Source organism: Solanum pennellii, chromosome 11 (genome assembly GCF_001406875.1).
Source record: "Solanum pennellii chromosome 11, SPENNV200".
Classification (NCBI taxonomy): Eukaryota; Viridiplantae; Streptophyta; class Magnoliopsida; order Solanales; family Solanaceae; genus Solanum; species Solanum pennellii.
In genome coordinates, this window is record NC_028647.1 from 30,023,728 (window position 1) to 30,043,023 (window position 19,296).

Here is a 19,296-nt window from a genome sequence, read left to right on the forward strand (position 1 = left end):
TACAGGAGAATACTAGAGCCGCCTACGTGCCGCCAAAACAAACCTAGATTCCTTTTTAATTTATTTTATTTCCAAAATTAGTCTTCTGCTTTCATGAAAAGTTTTGACTTTTATATAAAGTTGTAAATTTATGAAGAGTTGCGACTTATATGAAGAGGTGCACATTTTATGAAAGGTTGTGACCTTTCTAAAGTAAGACACAATAAGTATTTGTTTACACTTCCTTTTGATTTCTATAAATAGAAAAATTTCCTATCATTTTAAAAGTATAAAAATTTTGAACATATTTTTCTGTTGGAGAACTAAATAATTTGAGTAGTTTGCTCCTATTGAATGACTCATTGTCATTTTTTTTGTATGAATACACTGGTGAATAGAATTGTCCATTCAGTGAGCTCAATTTTTTCCATTTTGTTTCATTCTATTGTTACAGATCCTGGTATACTTTTACAGTCATTAATTTATGCTCATATTATTAATTGTTGTTTTTTGAGTACATGCTTAATATTTTGTTGTTTATGTTTCTACAATAATATTGTTATAAGTATTTCTTATTCCATATTAAATAACAAACGTTAATGGAGTATTCATGCAAGTTTTCTCTACTGGATTTGTTGAAGGTACAATAAGAAAACCTTACAAATCTCTAGTTTGTTGAACAACAACGTCATTTCTTCACATACATGGATGAGATTTTGTGTACTTTGGGAAATTCGGTGAGAGTTAATAGCTCTTCATGCCCATATTTTTTTATGTTGTTGTCTATTTTTACTATATTTTATCACTGGATATTATGAGTTTTTTAAGGATTGAAAGCTGATTGAATTGTTAGTCAATTTTTTAAGGTATGTTATTTTAAAACATAAGAACTTTTCTTTCTAGAATAATTTGCTATCATCATTGGATATCTCAAATCTTACAACCTTTAATGTATTTTTTTCTCGTTGTTTTGTTGTTTCTTAAAATTTGTATTGATTATTTTTGTTTTATATGTATATGATCGACAAAGCTTTCTTCCATTAAATGTTTATCTTCTTTTCCTACTCATTCAGCTCTACTAAATATATTTGTGTGAGTTGTGATCCTTTTTAGCAAGCTTAGTTTAAAGAATATAAAAAAAAACTGCTCCAAATAAAAGTAATAGCTTAAGCTACAAAAGACATGTCTATCAACATAAATTTGTTGTCCTTTATGTCTCAACTCATTGCTGAGCATTTGAGTTATCTAGGTTCGACTCATTTATTAAAAAAATTTAATTATTGAGAATATTTCTTTTACAAGGGTCTAGAATCCAACATTTTGATCTACTTGTACTCTCATAATGCAACAACTATACATACATATTTCTGAGGAAGCCTTAAAGTTGCATTGATAAAGCATCTAGAAGGGTCTCAAAGTAGCAGTTTAATGAAGAATGAATTTCTAAAAGGGTTAATAATATTATTTTGATGTTGTTTCAAATTTATTTTTTCCTTACATAAATTTTCTTAGAGTAATCAAGTAACACTAATAAAAAGCGGTGAACATTTGACCTCAGACAAACAAATTGTCTCTAAAATATTATTTATGTTTTTGTGGTGTACATCATAGAAATATCACTCAGTTTTCACAATATAATTATATCATCAAACATTTATTATGATAAATTATGTAAATGATAAAAATGATTAGATATCAAGATCTAATAATTTATTATATATTTAAAATTCTTTAGATATGTGATAATGTCAAATCATATAATTTTGCTTGAAATATTCTTATACCTACTAAAATTTACTTTTTTTACTTTTGACATTAGAATGTTGGAAAGGTTGTTCAAAAGCTTAGAAAGATTATTTATGCCCGCGTGGGTAAATTAGCTAGTTATAATAAAAGAATAGTATGAACAATGTTTATTGTACCTTGTTAGAAAAATCACGATCTTCCAAAAATATACTTCATTTCCCAATCACACTTTCTAAAATGAAGCAAATACCAACATGAATGGGGAATGACTATAAGAAAAAGGAACATGGACAACTGTGTGATACCAGTAAAGATTAATTGCATGTTGATAAGTAGGTTCCAATTTTAACTTTTCGTAGTGAGCTCATACCAGATGCACTAGATCTCTCGGTAGATGTTGTATAGTTGAACTATCAAACTATTTTCTATACCTAGACAATACAAATCACACAACTAACCCTTAACCGTTTATGGTTCTCAAAGCTGAGTTTGTCTCAGTCTTGAAAGCCTCCTAATTTCATGAGTGCGTATAATTGGTCTTGACTGTCATTATCCCTGAAGCATTTTCCAGTTGACATTCACATAGGAGATTTCTAAACGCTCAATCCTATAATGATGAGTCCAATATTGGACGCATTTAGGGATATATTTAGTTGAAATAGTGTATTATAATGCTTATTTTATCTCAGTATTTGAGAAAACTCTTAAGTTTTAGGTATTTATAGATTTAAGGAATGCATGGACACTATGTTGCAAAATGGATAAAAAGGGATTAAAAGAACGAAGAAATGGAAGCCTTAGGATTATCGAGTCTACTTGGCAAATCGCCAATGAAGAATACCTCGTCTCTGTTCCAGTATGCTGAGCCCCGAAGGAAAGGGTAAAATCGGTGGAAGAGAGGAACTATTGATGCATCGCTGAGTAGTTTAGCTAAGCAATATCTTATCACCCAATGAACCAAAGAATAACTATGTTGAAGTTTGTTCCAGAAGGTGGTGGACTACACCAATGATAGAATTTTCGATTCAATAGGCGATTCCCACTAAAGTCGTCAAATGATCCGTTGTAGTACAAATCTGAAAGCTATAAATACTAATATTTTTGTAGTTTTTAGGGAGTTTGATCCTTTTTCTTAGAATTCCAACTTATAGATAAACAATATCATATTTTTTAGTACTTTTTATAGGTTACTCTCAAGTTTTGTAAGGGTCTTGAAGATTTGAAGAAGAAAGGGTTTCTTATCTTTTGGTTTGGAAGTGGATATCCTCAATTCTTCTCTATTTACTCAAATTAAGACGTTATTTCTCATACCCAACTGATTTCAATATCATTGAGGGTATAATTTTTAGTTCTTGATGTGTGGCTAAGAACCCCTATTCTTGGGATGTATGGGTCATTATTGTTGTTGGGTCTTTCTTGTTGGTAGAATGAATTTTGTTTATTGGTGATTTCTCCTAGTGGTTGTGGTTTAACCTAATGGATTTTTATATGCAACTATAAGTTCATCCATGTGTTTTTTGCTTCTTCGAGAGAGAAGTTGCTGAACCAAGATCGCTAGATTGTGGTCTAAGGAGTGGGTCGACAAGCTTCTCAATTTGAGAGGATGAGCCCTAGTCTCATATCCTAACCCTCAGCTCAAGAGCTAGAGTGAGTGGGATATGGGGTAGGCTAGTCTTCATGCCGCAAATGGTTGTCCAAGAGGAACCCATTTGAAACGGGGTAAGTTGCGAGAGAGAAAATTTATTTCCATATAAGTCTTAGCCTAGTCACTATTTTTCTACAACTTTACTATCGAAAGCATGTACCCAATAATCTAGATTAATTTGTATTGCGGTCACATCCCAAGAAGTCCCTCTTTCATTGTTTTAGATTTCTTGTTAATTTCGCTACTTTTTACTACTTGTGACAAAACCCTCATTTGATATTGTAAACTTTCGTATCACCCCCTTTTAAGTTATAATGTTTTTAATAACAATTTTTTTTAGCTACGACTAATTAGAAAAAAGTTCTAATTAGCTAAAAAATTTCACAACCGCTCCGTTGGGACAACCCCACCCCTGGGGTGGGTTACTATATTATCGACAATTGTAGACACTAGAATCAGAAGTAATGTCGTTGGTCACGATAATCATCATAGAGACAAACTATTAGTTTATAGTTGACAAATTTAGATATCATTTCAAATCATAAACATTAATGTTATTCTATGTTCTTGAACCTTTTTCTAATCATGAGCATAAATTAAAATGTTTGATGATGTTGAACCGTCAAAATAACATTATTTTGACATTAATTATAAGAAAAACATCAATATTTATCTAATAAAGTCGTAACAATCCAAAATATACCCTAGGTATAACATGTCTTATAGTTCCTCGAGAGGCCCTACACAAGCTACTTAACACACATTATAAAATATAATGCAGATAAAGAGTTCAAATAATAGAATTTCCTATATCAAAAGAGTTTAAAAAAGAGGAAGTCTAACATAAGTATCAATAATCCATCTAATTGTAACAACATGTTTAGTAGGTTCGAGTAGTAAAATTATTTTGAAAATAACTGACTGGGTCGACGGACCACGCGACGGACCGTCATGGTCACGACGGCCCGTGATGGATTCCGTCGTCCCATACTTGTGTAATTTCTTCTGATACTCTTCTCATTACCCTCGACGACAAGTAGGACGAACCGTCATAGGCACGATGGACCGTCGAGGGCCTTCGTTCCAAAACACTTAAACTCTGATATCTGGGTACTGAGATCGACTCTCTGAACTTCGCGACGGAACTGCAGGACGGACCGTCGTAGACACGACGGACCGTCACAAACCTCTTTACTGAATTTGACTCTCTGAACATTGTGACGGACCTGCAGGACGGACCGTCGCAGATACGACGGGCCGTCACAAGTTGCATAAACCTAACTGGGTCAGATTTCTGCTAAAAGTTTTAAAGGGGTGTTTTGGACTATTCATGACAAACTTTATGAAATTAGTGGGGTAAGTTTAATAATTTATTTACTTGGGGGTTAAAGGAGATAACTTTAAAATAAATAATGGGTTACTTTTATCATAATGAATTATATGATAATTAGGGTAAAAGAAAAAGAATCTGGAGAAGAAAAATAAAAAGAAGCAGAGAGGGAGAACGAGCGAGAAAGAGAGAACGAAGAGGAAAGCAAAAGGCATTGGGGAGATAGCTTGCTCGATCACGATTCTTCGGTGGAGGTAGGTTATGGTTTATTTCTATGTGATAGATAAACTCTAAATAGCGATTGATATGTATTGGGTGGTATTGTAAAGTCTTCTATATACTTGATTGTGTGTTTGTATGTTGTGATCGTATAATTGTGGTGGTTAGAATGATGAGACTGTTGAATCTTCAATCTTAAATCCTCTCTATTAAGATGACGCTTGACATAAAGAAAGCTTGATGAACTGAAATAATGAGATAAATGGATCGGAGTGTCACGTTCCGACACGGTAGTAATAATGGATCGGAGTGTCACGTTCTGACACGTAGCATTAGGGGATCGGAGTGTCACGTTCCGACACGGTAGGAATAATGGATCGGAGTGTCACGTTCCGACACGTAGCATTAGGGGATCGGAGTGTCACGTTCCGACACGGTAGGAATAATGGATCGGAGTGTCACGTTCCGACACGTAGCATTAGGGGATCGGAGTGTCACGTTCCGACACGGTAGGAATAATGGATCGGAGTGTCACGTTCCGACACGTAGCATTAGGGGATCGGAGTGTCACGTTCCGACACGGTAGGAATAATGGATCGGAGTGTCACGTTCCGACACGTAGCATTAGGGGATCGGAGTGTCACGTTCCGACACGGTAAGAATAATGGATCGGAGTGTCACGTTCCGACACGTAGCATTAGGGGATCGGAGTGTCACGTTCCGACACGGTAGGAATAATGGATCGGAGTGTCACGTTCCGACACGTAGCATTAGGGGATCGGAGTGTCACGTTCCGACACGGTAGGAATAATGGATCGGAGTGTCACGTTCCGACACGTAGCATTAGGGGATCGGAGTGTCACGTTCCGACACGGTAGGAATAATGGATCGGAGTGTCACGTTCCGACACGTAGCATTAGGGGATCGGAGTGTCACGTTCCGACACGGTAGGAATAATGGATCGGAGTGTCACGTTCCGACACGTAGCATTAGGGGATCGGAGTGTCACGTTCCGACACGGTAGGAATAATGGATCGGAGTGTCACGTTCCGACACGTAGCATTAGGGGATCGGAGTGTCACGTTCCGACACGGTAGGAATAATGGATCGGAGTGTCACGTTCCGACACGTAGCATTAGGGGATCGGAGTGTCACGTTCCGACACGGTAGGAATAATGGATCGGAGTGTCACGTTCCGACACGTAGCATTAGGGGATCGGAGTGTCACGTTCCGACACGGTAGGAATAATGGATCGGAGTGTCACGTTCCGACACGTAGGATTAGGGGATCGGAGTGTCACGTTCCGACACGGTAGGAATAATGGATCGGAGTGTCACGTTCCGACACGTAGCATTAGGGGATCGGAGTGTCACGTTCCGACACGGTAGGAATAATGGATCGGAGTGTCACGTTCCGACACGTAGGATTAGGGGATCGGAGTGTCACGTTCCGACACGGTAGGAATAATGGATCGGAGTGTCACGTTCCGACACGTAGCATTAGGGGATCGGAGTGTCACGTTCCGACACGGTAGGAATAATGGATCGGAGTGTCACGTTCCGACACGTAGGATTAGGGGATCGGAGTGTCACGTTCCGACACGGTAGGAATAATGGATCGGAGTGTCACGTTCCGACACGTAGCATTAGGGGATCGGAGTGTCACGTTCCGACACGGTAGGAATAATGGATCGGAGTGTCACGTTCCGACACGTAGGATTAGGGGATCGGAGTGTCACGTTCCGACACGGTAGGAATAATGGATCGGAGTGTCACGTTCCGACACGTAGCATTAGGGGATCGGAGTGTCACGTTCCGACACGGTAGGAATAATGGATCGGAGTGTCACGTTCCGACACGTAGGATTAGGGGATCGGAGTGTCACGTTCCGACACGGTAGGAATAATGGATCGGAGTGTCACGTTCCGACACGTAGCATTAGGGGATCGGAGTGTCACGTTCCGACACGGTAGGAATAATGGATCGGAGTGTCACGTTCCGACACGTAGGATTAGGGGATCGGAGTGTCACGTTCCGACACGGTAGGAATAATGGATCGGAGTGTCACGTTCCGACACGTAGCATTAGGGGATCGGAGTGTCACGTTCCGACACGGTAGGAATAATGGATCGGAGTGTCACGTTCCGACACGTAGGATTAGGGGATCGGAGTGTCACGTTCCGACACGGTAGGAATAATGGATCGGAGTGTCACGTTCCGACACGTAGCATTAGGGGATCGGAGTGTCACGTTCCGACACGGTAGGAATAATGGATCGGAGTGTCACGTTCCGACACGTAGGATTAGGGGATCGGAGTGTCACGTTCCGACACGGTAGGAATAATGGATCGGAGTGTCACGTTCCGACACGTAGCATTAGGGGATCGGAGTGTCACGTTCCGACACGGTAGGAATAATGGATCGGAGTGTCACGTTCCGACACGTAGGATTAGGGGATCGGAGTGTCACGTTCCGACACGGTAGGAATAATGGATCGGAGTGTCACGTTCCGACACGTAGCATTAGGGGATCGGAGTGTCACGTTCCGACACGGTAGGAATAATGGATCGGAGTGTCACGTTCCGACACGTAGGATTAGGGGATCGGAGTGTCACGTTCCGACACGGTAGGAATAATGGATCGGAGTGTCACGTTCCGACACGTAGCATTAGGGGATCGGAGTGTCACGTTCCGACACGGTAGGAATAATGGATCGGAGTGTCACGTTCCGACACGTAGGATTAGGGGATCGGAGTGTCACGTTCCGACACGGTAGGAATAATGGATCGGAGTGTCACGTTCCGACACGTAGCATTAGGGGATCGGAGTGTCACGTTCCGACACGGTAGGAATAATGGATCGGAGTGTCACGTTCCGACACGTAGGATTAGGGGATCGGAGTGTCACGTTCCGACACGGTAGGAATAATGGATCGGAGTGTCACGTTCCGACACGTAGCATTAGGGGATCGGAGTGTCACGTTCCGACACGGTAGGAATAATGGATCGGAGTGTCACGTTCCGACACGTAGGATTAGGGGATCGGAGTGTCACGTTCCGACACGGTAGGAATAATGGATCGGAGTGTCACGTTCCGACACGTAGCATTAGGGGATCGGAGTGTCACGTTCCGACACGGTAGGAATAATGGATCGGAGTGTCACGTTCCGACACGTAGGATTAGGGGATCGGAGTGTCACGTTCCGACACGGTAGGAATAATGGATCGGAGTGTCACGTTCCGACACGTAGCATTAGGGGATCGGAGTGTCACGTTCCGACACGGTAGGAATAATGGATCGGAGTGTCACGTTCCGACACGTAGGATTAGGGGATCGGAGTGTCACGTTCCGACACGGTAGGAATAATGGATCGGAGTGTCACGTTCCGACACGTAGCATTAGGGGATCGGAGTGTCACGTTCCGACACGGTAGGAATAATGGATCGGAGTGTCACGTTCCGACACGTAGGATTAGGGGATCGGAGTGTCACGTTCCGACACGGTAGGAATAATGGATCGGAGTGTCACGTTCCGACACGTAGCATTAGGGGATCGGAGTGTCACGTTCCGACACGGTAGGAATAATGGATCGGAGTGTCACGTTCCGACACGTAGGATTAGGGGATCGGAGTGTCACGTTCCGACACGGTAGGAATAATGGATCGGAGTGTCACGTTCCGACACGTAGCATTAGGGGATCGGAGTGTCACGTTCCGACACGGTAGGAATAATGGATCGGAGTGTCACGTTCCGACACGTAGGATTAGGGGATCGGAGTGTCACGTTCCGACACGGTAGGAATAATGGATCGGAGTGTCACGTTCCGACACGTAGCATTAGGGGATCGGAGTGTCACGTTCCGACACGGTAGGAATAATGGATCGGAGTGTCACGTTCCGACACGTAGGATTAGGGGATCGGAGTGTCACGTTCCGACACGGTAGGAATAATGGATCGGAGTGTCACGTTCCGACACGTAGCATTAGGGGATCGGAGTGTCACGTTCCGACACGGTAGGAATAATGGATCGGAGTGTCACGTTCCGACACGTAGGATTAGGGGATCGGAGTGTCACGTTCCGACACGGTAGGAATAATGGATCGGAGTGTCACGTTCCGACACGTAGCATTAGGGGATCGGAGTGTCACGTTCCGACACGGTAGGAATAATGGATCGGAGTGTCACGTTCCGACACGTAGGATTAGGGGATCGGAGTGTCACGTTCCGACACGGTAGGAATAATGGATCGGAGTGTCACGTTCCGACACGTAGCATTAGGGGATCGGAGTGTCACGTTCCGACACGGTAGGAATAATGGATCGGAGTGTCACGTTCCGACACGTAGGATTAGGGGATCGGAGTGTCACGTTCCGACACGGTAGGAATAATGGATCGGAGTGTCACGTTCCGACACGTAGCATTAGGGGATCGGAGTGTCACGTTCCGACACGGTAGGAATAATGGATCGGAGTGTCACGTTCCGACACGTAGGATTAGGGGATCGGAGTGTCACGTTCCGACACGGTAGGAATAATGGATCGGAGTGTCACGTTCCGACACGTAGCATTAGGGGATCGGAGTGTCACGTTCCGACACGGTAGGAATAATGGATCGGAGTGTCACGTTCCGACACGTAGGATTAGGGGATCGGAGTGTCACGTTCCGACACGGTAGGAATAATGGATCGGAGTGTCACGTTCCGACACGTAGCATTAGGGGATCGGAGTGTCACGTTCCGACACGGTAGGAATAATGGATCGGAGTGTCACGTTCCGACACGTAGGATTAGGGGATCGGAGTGTCACGTTCCGACACGGTAGGAATAATGGATCGGAGTGTCACGTTCCGACACGTAGCATTAGGGGATCGGAGTGTCACGTTCCGACACGGTAGGAATAATGGATCGGAGTGTCACGTTCCGACACGTAGGATTAGGGGATCGGAGTGTCACGTTCCGACACGGTAGGAATAATGGATCGGAGTGTCACGTTCCGACACGTAGCATTAGGGGATCGGAGTGTCACGTTCCGACACGGTAGGAATAATGGATCGGAGTGTCACGTTCCGACACGTAGGATTAGGGGATCGGAGTGTCACGTTCCGACACGGTAGGAATAATGGATCGGAGTGTCACGTTCCGACACGTAGCATTAGGGGATCGGAGTGTCACGTTCCGACACGGTAGGAATAATGGATCGGAGTGTCACGTTCCGACACGTAGGATTAGGGGATCGGAGTGTCACGTTCCGACACGGTAGGAATAATGGATCGGAGTGTCACGTTCCGACACGTAGCATTAGGGGATCGGAGTGTCACGTTCCGACACGGTAGGAATAATGGATCGGAGTGTCACGTTCCGACACGTAGGATTAGGGGATCGGAGTGTCACGTTCCGACACGGTAGGAATAATGGATCGGAGTGTCACGTTCCGACACGTAGCATTAGGGGATCGGAGTGTCACGTTCCGACACGGTAGGAATAATGGATCGGAGTGTCACGTTCCGACACGTAGGATTAGGGGATCGGAGTGTCACGTTCCGACACGGTAGGAATAATGGATCGGAGTGTCACGTTCCGACACGTAGCATTAGGGGATCGGAGTGTCACGTTCCGACACGGTAGGAATAATGGATCGGAGTGTCACGTTCCGACACGTAGGATTAGGGGATCGGAGTGTCACGTTCCGACACGGTAGGAATAATGGATCGGAGTGTCACGTTCCGACACGTAGCATTAGGGGATCGGAGTGTCACGTTCCGACACGGTAGGAATAATGGATCGGAGTGTCACGTTCCGACACGTAGGATTAGGGGATCGGAGTGTCACGTTCCGACACGGTAGGAATAATGGATCGGAGTGTCACGTTCCGACACGTAGCATTAGGGGATCGGAGTGTCACGTTCCGACACGGTAGGAATAATGGATCGGAGTGTCACGTTCCGACACGTAGGATTAGGGGATCGGAGTGTCACGTTCCGACACGGTAGGAATAATGGATCGGAGTGTCACGTTCCGACACGTAGCATTAGGGGATCGGAGTGTCACGTTCCGACACGGTAGGAATAATGGATCGGAGTGTCACGTTCCGACACGTAGGATTAGGGGATCGGAGTGTCACGTTCCGACACGGTAGGAATAATGGATCGGAGTGTCACGTTCCGACACGTAGCATTAGGGGATCGGAGTGTCACGTTCCGACACGGTAGGAATAATGGATCGGAGTGTCACGTTCCGACACGTAGGATTAGGGGATCGGAGTGTCACGTTCCGACACGGTAGGAATAATGGATCGGAGTGTCACGTTCCGACACGTAGCATTAGGGGATCGGAGTGTCACGTTCCGACACGGTAGGAATAATGGATCGGAGTGTCACGTTCCGACACGTAGGATTAGGGGATCGGAGTGTCACGTTCCGACACGGTAGGAATAATGGATCGGAGTGTCACGTTCCGACACGTAGCATTAGGGGATCGGAGTGTCACGTTCCGACACGGTAGGAATAATGGATCGGAGTGTCACGTTCCGACACGTAGGATTAGGGGATCGGAGTGTCACGTTCCGACACGGTAGGAATAATGGATCGGAGTGTCACGTTCCGACACGTAGCATTAGGGGATCGGAGTGTCACGTTCCGACACGGTAGGAATAATGGATCGGAGTGTCACGTTCCGACACGTAGGATTAGGGGATCGGAGTGTCACGTTCCGACACGGTAGGAATAATGGATCGGAGTGTCACGTTCCGACACGTAGCATTAGGGGATCGGAGTGTCACGTTCCGACACGGTAGGAATAATGGATCGGAGTGTCACGTTCCGACACGTAGGATTAGGGGATCGGAGTGTCACGTTCCGACACGGTAGGAATAATGGATCGGAGTGTCACGTTCCGACACGTAGCATTAGGGGATCGGAGTGTCACGTTCCGACACGGTAGGAATAATGGATCGGAGTGTCACGTTCCGACACGTAGGATTAGGGGATCGGAGTGTCACGTTCCGACACGGTAGGAATAATGGATCGGAGTGTCACGTTCCGACACGTAGCATTAGGGGATCGGAGTGTCACGTTCCGACACGGTAGGAATAATGGATCGGAGTGTCACGTTCCGACACGTAGGATTAGGGGATCGGAGTGTCACGTTCCGACACGGTAGGAATAATGGATCGGAGTGTCACGTTCCGACACGTAGCATTAGGGGATCGGAGTGTCACGTTCCGACACGGTAGGAATAATGGATCGGAGTGTCACGTTCCGACACGTAGGATTAGGGGATCGGAGTGTCACGTTCCGACACGGTAGGAATAATGGATCGGAGTGTCACGTTCCGACACGTAGCATTAGGGGATCGGAGTGTCACGTTCCGACACGGTAGGAATAATGGATCGGAGTGTCACGTTCCGACACGTAGGATTAGGGGATCGGAGTGTCACGTTCCGACACGGTAGGAATAATGGATCGGAGTGTCACGTTCCGACACGTAGCATTAGGGGATCGGAGTGTCACGTTCCGACACGGTAGGAATAATGGATCGGAGTGTCACGTTCCGACACGTAGGATTAGGGGATCGGAGTGTCACGTTCCGACACGGTAGGAATAATGGATCGGAGTGTCACGTTCCGACACGTAGCATTAGGGGATCGGAGTGTCACGTTCCGACACGGTAGGAATAATGGATCGGAGTGTCACGTTCCGACACGTAGGATTAGGGGATCGGAGTGTCACGTTCCGACACGGTAGGAATAATGGATCGGAGTGTCACGTTCCGACACGTAGCATTAGGGGATCGGAGTGTCACGTTCCGACACGGTAGGAATAATGGATCGGAGTGTCACGTTCCGACACGTAGGATTAGGGGATCGGAGTGTCACGTTCCGACACGGTAGGAATAATGGATCGGAGTGTCACGTTCCGACACGTAGCATTAGGGGATCGGAGTGTCACGTTCCGACACGGTAGGAATAATGGATCGGAGTGTCACGTTCCGACACGTAGGATTAGGGGATCGGAGTGTCACGTTCCGACACGGTAGGAATAATGGATCGGAGTGTCACGTTCCGACACGTAGCATTAGGGGATCGGAGTGTCACGTTCCGACACGGTAGGAATAATGGATCGGAGTGTCACGTTCCGACACGTAGGATTAGGGGATCGGAGTGTCACGTTCCGACACGGTAGGAATAATGGATCGGAGTGTCACGTTCCGACACGTAGCATTAGGGGATCGGAGTGTCACGTTCCGACACGGTAGGAATAATGGATCGGAGTGTCACGTTCCGACACGTAGGATTAGGGGATCGGAGTGTCACGTTCCGACACGGTAGGAATAATGGATCGGAGTGTCACGTTCCGACACGTAGCATTAGGGGATCGGAGTGTCACGTTCCGACACGGTAGGAATAATGGATCGGAGTGTCACGTTCCGACACGTAGGATTAGGGGATCGGAGTGTCACGTTCCGACACGGTAGGAATAATGGATCGGAGTGTCACGTTCCGACACGTAGCATTAGGGGATCGGAGTGTCACGTTCCGACACGGTAGGAATAATGGATCGGAGTGTCACGTTCCGACACGTAGGATTAGGGGATCGGAGTGTCACGTTCCGACACGGTAGGAATAATGGATCGGAGTGTCACGTTCCGACACGTAGCATTAGGGGATCGGAGTGTCACGTTCCGACACGGTAGGAATAATGGATCGGAGTGTCACGTTCCGACACGTAGGATTAGGGGATCGGAGTGTCACGTTCCGACACGGTAGGAATAATGGATCGGAGTGTCACGTTCCGACACGTAGCATTAGGGGATCGGAGTGTCACGTTCCGACACGGTAGGAATAATGGATCGGAGTGTCACGTTCCGACACGTAGGATTAGGGGATCGGAGTGTCACGTTCCGACACGGTAGGAATAATGGATCGGAGTGTCACGTTCCGACACGTAGCATTAGGGGATCGGAGTGTCACGTTCCGACACGGTAGGAATAATGGATCGGAGTGTCACGTTCCGACACGTAGGATTAGGGGATCGGAGTGTCACGTTCCGACACGGTAGGAATAATGGATCGGAGTGTCACGTTCCGACACGTAGCATTAGGGGATCGGAGTGTCACGTTCCGACACGGTAGGAATAATGGATCGGAGTGTCACGTTCCGACACGTAGGATTAGGGGATCGGAGTGTCACGTTCCGACACGGTAGGAATAATGGATCGGAGTGTCACGTTCCGACACGTAGCATTAGGGGATCGGAGTGTCACGTTCCGACACGGTAGGAATAATGGATCGGAGTGTCACGTTCCGACACGTAGGATTAGGGGATCGGAGTGTCACGTTCCGACACGGTAGGAATAATGGATCGGAGTGTCACGTTCCGACACGTAGCAATAGGGGATCGGAGTGTCACGTTCCGACACGATAAGAATAAAGAGAAGTAATCTTGAATTATGTTAATACACTAAATTTCGAAGAACCTATTTCCCAAATGAGTATGGTGTGGAGGCTTGAGTCCTCATAGGTGTGCTTGGTGTTGTTGCCAATGTTTCTTGTACTTGTTGATTGTCACCTGTTAAGTATTGTGGTTGATTTTATATTATTATTCAGTATATATTGCTTTCTATTTTGAGTTGGCCGATGATACCTACTCAGTACGTGTTCCTTGTACTGACCCCTACTTTTATTTCCTTCTTGTTGTTTTGTGGAGTGCAGCAAGTGCACCATTGACTTCGACTCGTCCTCAACTCTAGCCAGTCTTCAGCACGTCAGATTTCAGGGTGAGCTATTATTCCTAGCTCGGGCTGGATTCTCTTCTTCCCGTCTTGATGTCTTTGAAGTTCGGACATGGACCATCTTTCTACTTATTTTAGTTCTTAAATACTCTTAGACTTAGTAATTTGAGGATAGATGTTCTTGATGTGATGACTTCCAGATTTTGGGGATGATAAGTATTATACTTTAGAAGTTTATTTAATTGATTTCGTTAATGAGTTTTGGATCTTCCGCATTATATTTTACTATTCAAAATTTATATACTGGTAAACGTTGGGGTTTAGATAGTTGGTTCGCTCACCTAGTAAGATAAGTGTGGGTGCCACTCGCGGCTCGTTTTGGGTCGTGACACTAATACATCATAAAGAAAGTAATTGGGACGTAACCAATACATCACATACAAATTCTAAAAATGGAAAATACATAAATCAATAAAGATATCTTGGTCCTTTAAAAATAAGGACTCACCAATCTTCAAAGTTAATGGAATTGACTAGACGTGAGTATGGAAGGTAGGAGCATCGACCCTACATTAGTGAGATAATCTTTAACCATGGAAGACAAGAGTGAAGAACATGTTTCAGCCATGAAAATCTGCTCATAATGTTTTCAAGTCGGTCCTCCAGCATGCATATAGAAGTCTCCTACTGTAAAAACAGTACAACAACAAGAACTTAGTATGCCTTCCTTCTTAAGGTAAAATGTGGACTCTTAACTAGGAAAATTTTGTCAATAATTGGGACAATGGAACTGCTGATGGTTGACATACTGAGTACTTAAGGTGTGATTTTTATCATCTATTTCTTGATCTTTAAGAAATTTGATAGAACCTTTGTGTGGATTCTCAATCACCAATCTTTGAATCAATATGGGTTGAGCTCGAGAGGGTAAACGACAAATCCAACTTTACAAACTTAATCCATATTGATCTTTTGATTATTTACGGTTGATGAAATAGATAATGTATATGGAATAACTGTCATTATAGGTCCTTTTTCAAGAGTTGAACAAATCACGAGGAAAAATTCATTCTCCTATTTCTCTTTGTTGACTGGATATAGTTTGTTTGGAGAATAAGTGATGATGTTGCTGATTGGTCTCCTTTTTATACTCGATTATTTTCTTTGCTTTTTGCTACAATTCCATTTCATTAGCACACTATAGGAATGGTTTGGTTGAGTTGTTTAAGTTGAAGCTCTTTTTTATGAAGTAATTAGTTCTATTGCAGGTATCAAGTAGATGCATAACAATTACAAAAGATTAGTATCAAAAGGTCAGGTCTCCTTTACATTTTCTTTGGCTACATGTTTACTCTTAGCTTGCGTGCTTGATGAAAATGCTTCAGCATTGCTAGCTTGTATACCCAGTTTTATTATCTGTTTCTTGATAGATGATTGGGAGATTTACTGTATTTTTTTTACTATTATTGTTTTAAGAAAGAATTTCTGTATATTTCTATTCTAGATTCTTTTTGTTTTTGCGATTCTGTCTTGATAGTTGTCCTTGTTATATTATTTTGACTGTTGGTATGAATCTCTTCTCTGTTTTTCTTGTATCGTGTGGTATGTGAGGCCTGGTGCAACACTTATTCCGGAGTGGAAGTTCCACCCTTGGTACCAGAGGAATAACTGGTCATGTCCGCCCCCATCAATGTAACCTTGTTACTAGACATGGTAGAGGTGATTAAAGACAACAAGGAATGAAAGGTGGCTATGGTATGTCTGGCCTGAAAAGTGGTATGCCTGCAGTGGCTTTGGGACTAGGCTGGAATATACTTTCTTCATACAAGCATGTTTCTCTGATTTATATAATACTCGAATTTGGTATTTTTTCTTTTTGGGGAGGTTTATTAGTTACTGTTATGAAGGAATCAAGTATGAATAAATCTAACTATGAAAAAACATGAGGTAGTTAGCTTTTACAGATTGATAGGTAGTTGATATTCCAAAGCATCTTCTATCCCTTTCATTTTTGTTTGTACAACATGCTTTGAATTGGTCATTTCCATGTGTTTTATTTGGAGAACTTCACAGTTTCACATACCTGAAACTGGAAAAAAACCAGCTAACTGGAGCAATTCCTACTGAATTGAATAAGAACCAAAAGTAAGTTAACTGATATATATAATATTCAGGTAATCCAAGATGGAAGTGTTGCGACTCTAATAATTCATCAGCCTTTAGAATACATCTAGGTCTTCCATCTGAAGTAAAAACACGGCACCATAAATTTGTACCAATAGCATTGAAAATTGTAATATACTATTGTACCCCCTTCACTGGTTAATAAACACGTACTACTCTTCCGGTTTTTCATTATTTTACTTTGGTCCTTATGTCATTTTTTCATCGTTTCCATCATCTTCTGCTTCTCTATTTGTCATTCTCCTATACTCACTTTTGGCAAAGAAGAGGTTTTTAGAAATTGATGGTAAATTAGAGAAGAGTGATTTGAGTCCCGAGCTGGTGCATCAATTTGATGATGAAAATTCACATTTGACTACCAAAATTAGAGGTAATTTTCATTCTTTTTTTTTCCTGAGATATTGTTCTCTTATTTATTAAAATCAAAATTGTATTTTACTTTTAATGTGTTTTTGGTTCGGAATTGGGAAAAATTGATAGGAACCCATCACTACAAAATGGGTGTAACATGTAGGAACAAGAATGAGGTAAAGCTCACCAGAAATCTTGTGAGATTTTGGCGCTCTTCCTTTAATTCATTTTCTTGATATGCGTACTCTTTACTATTTTGTCTCAATATCTTATAATACATAAAGACTTTCAAGCAGCAACGTAGATAGATATAAAAATCAAACTTGAAATCTGTAGCACTTAATGGTGTATATTTGACAAGGTAATCACATTTTTTAATGACAAATTCTAAACACTAGAGCTTCTTATTAAACAAAAAAGGGAACACAATATAGGCCATGATCCTTTATTCTTGATACTATTGGTAGTAACATATTCTCGATTTGTTGGTCATGAGAAGGAATAGAAATATTTTCGCTTGTTAAATTTCAAACTTGAAAGATGATTACATGACTTGACGAGGACAAGGACCAGTAATTGGAAATACTATGATTATATATTTATCGTTCTATTCCTTTCCTTCATGAAGATGCATAGTAGACCTTTTGTTCCAATTTAAATGTCAATGAGTTTGTGTATGTTCCTAGATCATATTATAGTATCTCTAGACTTGTGGACTGCAATTTTTTCAGTTGATATTGCTTATTATTTATGAAATAAGAATTTGAATTAAGGTGATTTGAAATACAAAGCACCAAAACACAAAGAAGCCTAAGAGGTTCTATATCTACTATATTACATAAAAAATAACATTGACCCTATATAAACATTGTAATTTTCCACCGAAGTAGTTTGGATGAACCCCATCGGCCCTTGCTAGCTCCGCCCTTGAGTGACATATCCTAATGCTTTATTACTAAGTAAATTTTTATGTATGATCCTGTATTTCTAGGAAGAAACATTGGAATATCAATCTCATCGAGAAATTTTTTGGATGTGTCAATCTATGTTTTTTTGATGATAAAACTAAAACTATCACTGGTTAGTTAGTATTACATTAACTTTCGGAAGAGTGTTGTGCTTTTGATTTAAAGTTAGTAGGCCTAATTTAAGAGACGAGTTGTCCTCAATATTTTATTTTCAATGCTTAGTTATTCAAGCTTCGATTTCATTTCAGATGTGAAATAAGTTGAAATTAGTTTGGATGTTGCGTTTGTGAAAGTAAGGCTAGACTGGTTGCATTCATCAAGAATTTTAAGTTAACTTTAGGAGTGATTTGTTTGTTAAGTGAATTTCTTTTCTAACAATGTCTTCTTTTGTTCGGGTTTTCATTTTTCCTCTTTTTATATTATCAAACATCTTTCTAATGTAAGAGTGATCCTAGAAAAAATCTTTGCTCAAGTATGTCCATGTAGAATAGAGTCTTTTTTTCACGTGGAAGGGCACTAGAACAATTCATTAGTAAGGTATAGATATGATAGCATACTTTATTCTAGCTTTCCGTCTATTTCAAAGATTCAATGGACCAGACAACTAATAGATTTGAAGTTCCTATGAATTAAAAAAGCTCAAAATCCAGGAAGATGATGGATGAAATTGATCTCCAATAGAGCAGTATCAATGAAAATTAATGAAACTGCTTAGTCAAACCTTTCCTCAAGGTATATTATTTAATAATCTTTCTGTTGTAGCATTATGTGCTTTGTAGGCAATGAATGGAGTATGTCGCAAAATTTAGTGTAAATATATATTATTCTGATTCTAATCTTTGGAGTGTGCACTTTTCAATCATTTATAGGAACAAGTAGTAATGTCTGCACTAAAAGGTTTACAAGTACAAAGATCTGAAGAGATAATACCCTGACGTATTGAATATTCAGAATTTTATATAATTAATTTCAAAAGCAAAAAACATTTCTAATAACTTCTTAAGTGTCCTCTTTTTCCCCTTCAAATTGGGATATATAATTGAATGAATAATTTTTACTGACAGTTTATTATTATTTATACAAAACAAATTTATAATGCTGGCACGGTCCTATCCCCTCTAAGATATATATATATATATATATATATA